Consider the following 10,086-nt stretch of genomic DNA (forward strand, 5'->3'; position numbering starts at 1 on the left):
ATGAGAAGTACATTTCTCTCTCCGTTTACTACGGCATTGCACAGACTGTACAAGGAGTAGAGGTCCACGGAACTATCGAAATGTGTGTTTGATCACATTCGTCGGATATTTTAGAAACAAAGTAAGTATACATTTCGTGTTTCGCTGTGACGATTCATTTTGTTGTTCTGAAGACATTTTCTAAAAAATAGTAAGTTTTCAGAATCGCTGTATAATTGAACAAATATAGGTATAAACGAATGACGGTAAAATAGGTTTTGGGATCAATGTTATTTCCATCGAGTGTTAAATCCTAAATGGTTGAAGTTACTTTTTTCGCAATTATGGTTTATAACGTAGGGATCGTCCGCATAATTGTTTGGTCATTCGACAAGTGGGTCATTGCCTTCCCTTTGGGTTTGAACTGGAGATATCGGTTTTTTAAAGCGATCCAAGATCCTCCGGATTTTATAGAAATTTCTCCGACCCGGTTAGACGACGATTATTTGAATTTTATTGCTTTTTACGTTATATTTAAAAACAAATCAACTTTATTACAATTTTAAGAAAAAATCGCCGAAAATTCAAATTTTACATTCCGCTAAGTTCTCCAATTTCATCAGATAACTACACTCATACTGATGTTTACTTGCAGATATTGTTTAAAAAAATATACACGACCTTTAACCCATATAATCCACATATTGTTTGGATGATACCCTGAACAGGTCGTTAGACTCTTAATTCATAGATGAATATTGGCTTCTGAGGTGAGTTTTGCCCTCTGTTGAAACTTTCCTAGATATTGTGGTGACGAATAACTGGATTCTTTGTTCCCGGCAAAGAACCCCGGAAGATACCGCAGACTGCTTCCCAACAGATGTCACTATCCTATCTGCTTCATTCTCCCTCTCCTGTTAGTTGTGAAGAAGAGTATCCCGAGCAAATTCTCATGGGTTTAAACACCATAAACCCCTTAAAAAGACTATGAATATAGTCCGTTTCAAATTTCACAAACATCAAAACATCATAAAATGGCCTCAACAACCCATAGATGTACCAAAATATGGACCATGGTGATGGTGTTGTCATGGGTTGATACCATTACAAACACTATAATACTCACCCCAGTTTTGTGCGGTTCACATTGAACTGTAATTTTTCGCGTTTAGTTTGGTTCCCTGGCTAACTGCAAATAATGCAACAACACTAACCATTTTCATTCGTTGTTCGACTTGCGCTCGGATAAGACGTGTGCTAGTGCTTTTGCAGTTGCCTTCCCCGGCTCAGTTTTTATTGTGTCCAGTGCTCAGTGCAGTGTCAAAGCCAGTTGTGATTGCTAGGCCTTTGTTTCGAAAACAAAGTGTGTCGTGCTGGTATTGTCAGCCAGTCCCAGCAAAGGTCATCGGCATCGAAAAGATAAGTACCTGTTTCCCTTCTACTATTATTTTCTGTTTTGCCCTTGATACATTCCGTTACTGCTCTTTTTATCGTTCTTTGCGCGAAGTGCTGATCTCGCGCTAAAATGTCCCTCGACGGTCAGCCCACCGATGATAATATGAATGATGAAACATCCCCTGATAAGCCTCCTACCAAACCCCCTCGCCTAAAAGCATACCCAGAGAACTCGACTGGGCCATTTGTGGTTTACTTCCGGACCACCAATAAATCATTTGATATTTTGAAAATATCACGTGATCTGACAGAGCATTACTCGGCCGTGACCCAGATTACAAAGGTTCGCGCGAATAAGTTAAAAATTGTTGTTAGCGACCTCGCACAGGCAAACGGGATTGCTTCCTGTACCCGCTTTACGCAGCATTATAGGGTGTATGTACCGTGTGTAGATGTAGAGGTCGACGGGGTCATAACCGAGGCGAGTTTGACATGCGAGGACGTGCTGAAGTATGGGGCTGGCTGTTTTAAAAACCCCCTACTAAAGCCGGTGAAAATATTAGACTGCAAGAAATTGCACACGCTCGCTGGAGATAAAGAATCCTATATACCATCAGCCTCGCTTCGGGTGACTTTCGCCGGATCGTCTCTTCCAAATTATGTCCTTCTGGATAGGGTTCGCCTGCCTGTACGCCTGTTTGTACCGCGGGTAATGAACTGCAGCAACTGCAAACAGTTGGGCCACACAGCCACCTTTTGTGGCAATAAAAAACGATGTGGCAAGTGCGGTGGAGAGCATGAGGATGACTCTTGTGACAAAGACACTGAAAAGTGTGTTTACTGCGGGGGCCCTCCGCATGCTCTTAAATCATGCCCTGCGTACAAACAGCGCGGGGATAAAATTAAGCGCTCCCTCAAGGAACGCTCGAAGCGCTCTTATGCAGAAATGTTAAAGAATGCTTCGCCATCTGTCCTTTCCGAAAACTCCTTTGCTCTTTTGGCTCCTGTTGAGCAAGAATCTGATAATCCACAAGAGGGAACATCTTTTGTTAACCCGGGGGAGTCCAGGAAGCGGAGAAATCCTGCCTCCCCTAGACTGCCCCGTAAGGGTGCCAAGGTGTCCTCCTCTGAGAGTGCGCCAACCACATCTAATAAATCCAACGGAAGTGCTGCACTAATGCCGAAGCAATCTGCTCCTGGATTTGGAAATTTTAATTCAAACAAGGAGTACCCACCACTTCCAGGGACACCAGAAACCCCAAGTGTCTCTCTTTTTCAAACAGACACTCAGTCCAGTAATGGACTAATGAAATTTTCTGACATCGTGGACTTAATTTTCACAGCTTTCAATGTTACCGATCCTCTTAAAAGCCTTCTGATACGTTTTCTCCCTATAGTGCAAACATTTTTGAAGCAGTTGACTACTAAATGGCCCCTCCTTGCAGCGATCGTATCCTTCGATGGCTAAGTCATCGAACGAGGTCACTGATTCGATCACTGTTCTACAGTGGAACAGCAGAAGTATCCTCCCGAAAATTGATTCCTTTAAATTTTTACTAAATAGTTTAAAATGTGATGTTTTCGCATTATGTGAAACTTGGTTAACTTCCGATATAAATCTCAACTTCCACGACTTTAATATAATTCGTCTGGATCGAGAAAACCCCTATGGAGGAGTACTTTTGGGGATCAAAAAGTGCTATTCTTTCAACCGAATTAACCTCCCTTCGACACCAGGCATTGAAATTGTCGCTTGTCAAGTTTTAATCAAAGGTAAAGACCTTTGCATTGCTTCCATCTACATTCCTCCTAGAGCCTCGGTAGGGCACCGAACGCTTTGTAATATCACGGAATCCTTACCGGCACCGCGGCTAGTTCTGGGAGACTTTAACTCGCACGGTACGGTATGGGGCTGTCTTCATTATGATAATAGATCAACATTAATCCAAGATCTTTGCGATAATTTCGACATGACCATCTTAAACACGGGAGAAATGACGCGGATTCCTACACCACCAGCACGCGCAAGCGCGTTGGATTTATCGCTTTGCTCGGCTTCGCTACAGTTAGATTGCATGTGGAAGGTGATCCCTGATCCCCACGGTAGCGATCATTTGCCTATCGTGATTTCAATTGCTAACGGTTCAAGACCATCGGAAACAATCAATGTATCGTATGACCTCACACGGAACATTGATTGGAAGAGTTACGCGACCGCGATATCCGTTAAAATCGAATCCACTCAAGAACTTCCTCCGGAGGAAGAGTACAGGTTTTTGGCTGGCTTGATTCTCGACAGTGCGAATCAAGCTCAGACTAAACCAGTACCCAGCGCGAATACCCATGGACGGTCTCCCACCCTGTGGTGGGATAAAGAGGGCTCAGAGCTGTACGCGGAAAAGTCCACTGCATATAAGGCCTTCCGGGAAGACGGGTTACCCGCTAGCTATCAACAGTACGCGTCGTTAGAAAGGCGAATGAAGAGTCTAATGAAAGCCAAAAAACGCAGTTATTGGCGCCGGTTCGTCGACGGGTTAACGAGAGAAACAGCGATGAGCACTCTTTGGGGTACGGCTCGACGTATGCGTAATCATAATAGTACCAACGAGAACGTGGAATATTCAAACCGTTGGATATTCGCTTTCGCCAAGAAGATCTGTCCGGAATCTGTCCCGGTACAGAAAACGTACCGCGCCGCGTCTTCTCACGATACCGCGAACGAAACACCGTTTTCGATGGTGGAGTTTTCACTTGCTCTCTTATCGTGCAACAATAACGCCACAGGGTTAGACAGAATCAAATTCAACTTGCTGAAGAATCTGCCTGACACTGCAAAAAGGCGCCTGTTGAATTTATTTAACAAGTTTCTTGAGGGTAACATTGTCCCTTATGAATGGAGGCAAGTGAAGGTCATCGCCATCCAAAAACCAGGAAAACCAGCCTCCGACCACAACTCGTATCGGCCGATTGCAATGCTGTCCTGTATTCGGAAGTTGTTCGAGAAAATGATCATGTTTCGCCTCGACAATTGGGTTGAAGCAAATGGCTTACTGTCAGATACACAATTTGGCTTCCGCAAAGGCAAAGGGACGAACGATTGCCTTGCGTTGCTTTCTACAGAAATCCAAATGGCCTATGCTAACAAAGAGCAGATGGCATCAGTCTTCTTGGATATTAAGGGGGCTTTTGACTCAGTTTCTATCAACATTCTGTCAGAGAAGCTGCACCAGCATGGTCTTTCACCAATTTTAAATAACTTTTTGCTAAATCTGTTGTCTGAAAAGCACATGCATTTTTCGCATGGCGATTTAACAACATCGCGATTTAGCTACATGGGTCTTCCCCAGGGCTCATGTCTAAGTCCCCTGCTCTACAATTTTTACGTGAATGACATTGACGATTGTCTTGCCAATTCATGCACGCTAAGGCAACTTGCAGACGACGGGGTGGTCTCTGTTACAGGGCCCAAAGCTGCCGACTTGCAAGGACCATTACAAAATACCTTGGACAATTTGTCTGCTTGGGCTCTTCAGCTGGGTATTGAGTTCTCCACGGAGAAAACTGAGTTGGTTGTTTTTTCTAGGAAGCGTGAGCCAGCGCAACTCCAGCTTTTATTAATGGGTGCAACGATCAACCAGGTTTTCACATTTAAATATCTCGGGGTCTGGTTCGACTCTAAAGGTACCTGGGGATGTCACATTAGGTATCTGAAACAGAAATGCCAACAAAGGATCAATTTTCTCCGAACAATAACTGGAACATGGTGGGGTGCTCACCCAGGAGACCTGATCAGGTTGTACCAAACAACGATATTGTCGGTGATGGAGTACGGGTGTTTCTGTTTCCGCTCCGCTGCGAACATACACTTCATCAAACTGGAGAGAATCCAGTATCGTTGTTTGCGCATTGCCTTGGGTTGCATGCACTCGACCCATACGATGAGTCTCGAAGTGCTGGCGGGCGTTCTTCCGCTAAAAAATCGATTTTGGGAACTCTCATATCGATTGCTCATCCGATGCGACATTCTGAACCCGTTGGTAATTGAAAACTTCGAGAGGCTCGTCGAGCTTAATTCTCAAACCCGTTTTATGTCCTTGTACTTCGACTACATGGCACAGAGCATCAATCCTTCTTCGTACAATCCCAACCGTGTCCGTTTCCTAGATACTTCTGATTCTACTGTATTCTTCGACACATCCATGAAGGAAGAGATTCGTGGAATCCCGGACCATATACGCCCGCAGGTGATCCCCAATATATTTTATAATAAATTCCGAGAAGTCGACTGCGACAAAATGTTTTACACTGACGGATCAAATCTCGATGGGTCCACTGGCTTCGGTATCTTCAACAATACTATCACCGCTTCATTCAAGCTCAATGATCCCGCTTCAGTTTACGTCGCAGAGTTAGCTGCAATTCAGTACACCCTTGGGATCATCGACACTCTGCCCACAGATCACTACTTCATCGTTTCGGACAGCCTCAGCTCTATCGAGGCTCTTCGTGCGGTGAAGCCTAAAAAGCAATTACCGTATTTTCTGGGGAAGATACAGGAGTCCTTGTGTACGTTATCTGAAAAATCTTATCAGATTACCTTTGTTTGGGTCCCCTCTCATTGTTCTATCCCGGGCAATGAAAAGGCCGACTCATTAGCAAAGGTGGGCGCATTAAATGGTGACATATACGAAAGACCAATCTGCTTCAACGAATTTTTTAGTATTTATCGTCAGAGGACGCTCAACAGTTGGCAAACCTCGTGGAGCAATGGGGAACTTGGACGATGGCTACATTCGATTATCCCAAAGGTATCAACGAAGCCTTGGTTCGGGGGGATGGATGTGGGTCGGGATTTTATTCGTGTAATGTCCCGACTTATGTCCAATCACTACACCATGGATGCGCATTTGCGGCGTATTGGGCTTGCGGAGAGTAGTCTGTGCGCTTGTGACGAGGGCTATCACGACATCGAACACGTTGTCTGGGTGTGCGCCGGGTATTGTGACGCCAGGTCTCAGTTAAAGGAATCCCTTCGGGCCCGAGGTAGACCACCCAATGTACCAGTCCGAGATATGCTGGCAACTCGTGATTTCCCCTATATGTCCCTTATTTATACCTTCATAAAAACGATAAATATCCCAATTTAGCCCCTCTCTTTTATTTCTCGTTTTTAGAGTTTCCTCCTGCCTTGTGGAACCGATCAGCTCCAGAGTGCCACTATGTAACCGCCATCGCCCTTACCACTACGCCTGCATAGAAGGAAACTGAAGCGAGAGCGACTCGAGGTCCGATGACTTTTGAAAGATTCCCCGCGGGTCCGAAGAATACCATCCGCCAATCCGGTACTCGACGACTTACTATACTGAGGCGCAAATTTGATACGCTGATCCCCCTCCCCCCCCCCCCCCCCCCCGCCGTTCGAGCGAAAGTTGCAAGTTTTGCTCTTCTTTCCCTGTCTCTCCCCTGTCCTTGATACAACTGCTGCTACACTGATGCGGAAATAAGCCACCCTCTGAATATCTTGACCAAGCATAAGTTTTAGTTAAAAAAAATCAAATTAATATTCTGTATTCCTAGTTTTAAGATAGCTATAATTTTTACTCTTTATTGAAACTCTTGTCCTCCATCTTGTAAATAGAATTGAATCCCTAGTTTTAAGATTTCTGTGAAATTTCTCATAAATATTTGTTCCCCCTTTTGTGTACTAAACTATATTGTTAGTTTTAAGATAACCGTAAAATATTTCGTAAAATACTATTACTCCCCCTCTTGTATATCAAAGTGAATCCCTTGTTTTAAATTTTTTCATAAAAAAATCTTTTGGCCCTCTTTTGTATATTGAATCTTATTTCTAGTCTTAAGATAGCTGTAAACTTTCTTTTCCTTTGTAAAAAAATATTTCAACATTGTAACCTCCTAGTTTTAAGATATCCAAAATGTAAAAACAAAAGCATTTGGCACCGCCAAGCTAACGCATTTGTGCCTATCAAATAAACGAAATGAATAAAAAAAAGGGGTCCATATGCCAGTATTGGTCTAACAATTGTTGTGTAGATACACTGAATGTACTTTGGTTTGAGTCCCCAAGATTTGCCTATACCCGTCTACATTGATCGAAGACCATGCAAGCTTTTATGATTCTGAAATCGATGTAAGTTGTCCAATTCAGTTTTGAGCTAAGAATTACCTCAACGTACTTAATCTGCGACAATAATTTCAGAGTGAAAGAACTGCAACGGATGAGCTCTGGTTGTAATCTTTTGTTGCGCGAAAAGCACCAATGATGTTCTATTTGGAGTAACTGAGAGCCCAACATGAAGACACCATTGCTCAAAACCACATAAGGCTTGTTGTATCAAATTAAAAAGTGGCGAAACTATATGCCGTAAACCCAAGATCATTGGTGAGCATTATGCATTATGCTTTGCAAATACATTGTGCTCTATGGTGAATGTAAGTAAATTTGAAACCCGGACGAGTTGTAGAAGAACTGAAAGAGTGCTTAGTTGTCTCTTTTAATGCGTTTGGTGATAGTAAACGATTAAAGTGGTGAAATGTCGAGTCATCGCTTTGATTTGAATGTGTGTCTGGTTCCAGTGTAACTATGCTTAGTTTCACTTAAAGTTTATGCCCAAATCAGTAAAAAGCTTCGGGTCAAAATCTCACCTGCAATGGCTACCATCCAATTCATCTCAAAGAAGTTTTAATGGTTGGATAAAGTTGAAGCTCTATAGATTTATGTAATAAAAGAATATTTCCGAATGTTCTAAAAGTTCTCATATCAAAAAAATATGTTAGGTTGGGATTCGAACCCAAGCCAACCAGATTCACTCAAATCTATAAAGGGCTTGTGTAGTCTTTATATAAATTTAATTCAGCAGTCTAGACTTTCCTGCACATTAGCCAAAAATTAAGTATTCGATGTATGTAAGATTGGTGCAGACAGCAATGTAAGTTATTAGTGTTCAACAGGTTACGGGTTCTCTAATGACGTAACGCAAAAATTGCAAAATTGGGGGAGGGGGGGGGGGGGTGCATGTGTTTGTTGGGGATTCTCGTCTCTGTTGTTGATCATAATCGGTGCCGAGGGCACTGCGTCTCCTCAAGTTCTTGATCATACTCCGTCCAGCTCCGTGAGAATCTTTTCATCGAATATACGTTTCTTACCAACAGTGCGGCCTAAAGACGCCAGATTCACTGAGAGATAATTTTTTAGGCATTGGTTTCTTAGCTTGCTTAGTCTACTTGATCGGTATACACTACATCTGTCCTTTTTTATTAGTAATTTAATCTTCTATAGTTTAATTCCTGCTTCAGTCATATTCTTGTACCTCTCAAACAACAGACACAAGTTTCTTAGTAAGATTTACATGCTTGTCCATTTCAGCGCTATCCTTCTCACCATTTACCTTGATCCAGTTCTTTTCAACACTGTATGAGGTGGGGATTGACATTTATTGTTAATTTGTTTTGTTTGATATTAGTTATAATAACTGCTTGATCACCACCCTCAAGATTTGAATATTTAGTCCCAACTTTCTTCCTTTCCTTTTCGTTTATTCCTCGATGTCTTAACCACGTTATGGGATTCGCCAGATTTGTCATTATTTGTTATTGGAATTTTATCTCTAAATTTTCGCCATTATAGTAGTTTCGTTAGTTCAATGATAATGTAATAGAATGTGGAGTTGGACGATAAACATGAACATTTTGTAGATCAGATTTCCAACTTCATCCAATTACAGTACTAATTTTCAATGCTTTCAACTAGTTCATTCTGAAAATTTCCCTATTGCAGCTAAATATCTTCCGCTGAATGAATTTAAAGTCCGTTGTCAACAACTAATTCTTCGAAAATCCGCAAAACATGTTGTATTTCCGGATACCTTAAAAACGAACAAATATATCCCATTTTCAACTTCCGTAAATTCAAGGGCAACTTTTTCCAAGGGCCTGTTGGTATTATTGCTTGTGTCATTGGTTCTGGCATGGCAATCAGAAACTATAAATTATCTTTCTTGTGCTTTTACAAAGTCGTCAACCATGAAGTCACTCGTGCTTGAATAACATAGGTTTGAATACAGTTTTTTCCAGAATTGATCATCTATTTTACCTTTGAAGTTCTGTAAAAAATCTAACTTTCGTCCTAAAGACTTAATATTTTGAGAAGACTATATTCAACCTGTTTACAAACATTGAAAAATGTAAAATAACGAAAAAAAATTTTTGTCCGGCTAGGCGACACTGTGAGACGCCAAAACCAACCGAGAGTGCTTCACTGTACAATTTATAAACCATCGACTTCTGAGCCTACTTGATCATGTCTGATGTCACTTTTTCTTCGACGATTTTTTTTCTCGGGTGCTCTCAGCCCACTGCATCGTTCCTGTTCTGACATGTAGCCACTGCGAGCATTTTGAGTCTATCCTCTCAATGCCGAATCAGAAATTCCGCTGATTTTTATGTGTGGTGCCCAACACTGTTCTGCTGCCACGGCGTCGGCTGCAAAACATGATGATGTATTATGTTCTATCAATGACCATGCGGTAGACTTGGTTGCAACCCCCAACTCCTACTTAGTAGAAGGCAAAGGATTCTTCACATTTCCTTTCGATCATGATCAATATGAGCCTGCCTAGTCCTAGTTTTCCGTTCTAAGTTTATAACTGATTCCCTCTAGAAATCAATTTCATTGCTTTCATTTCTCTTAGT

This window comes from Topomyia yanbarensis, chromosome 2, assembly GCF_030247195.1.
Source record: "Topomyia yanbarensis strain Yona2022 chromosome 2, ASM3024719v1, whole genome shotgun sequence".
Classification (NCBI taxonomy): domain Eukaryota; kingdom Metazoa; phylum Arthropoda; class Insecta; order Diptera; family Culicidae; genus Topomyia; species Topomyia yanbarensis.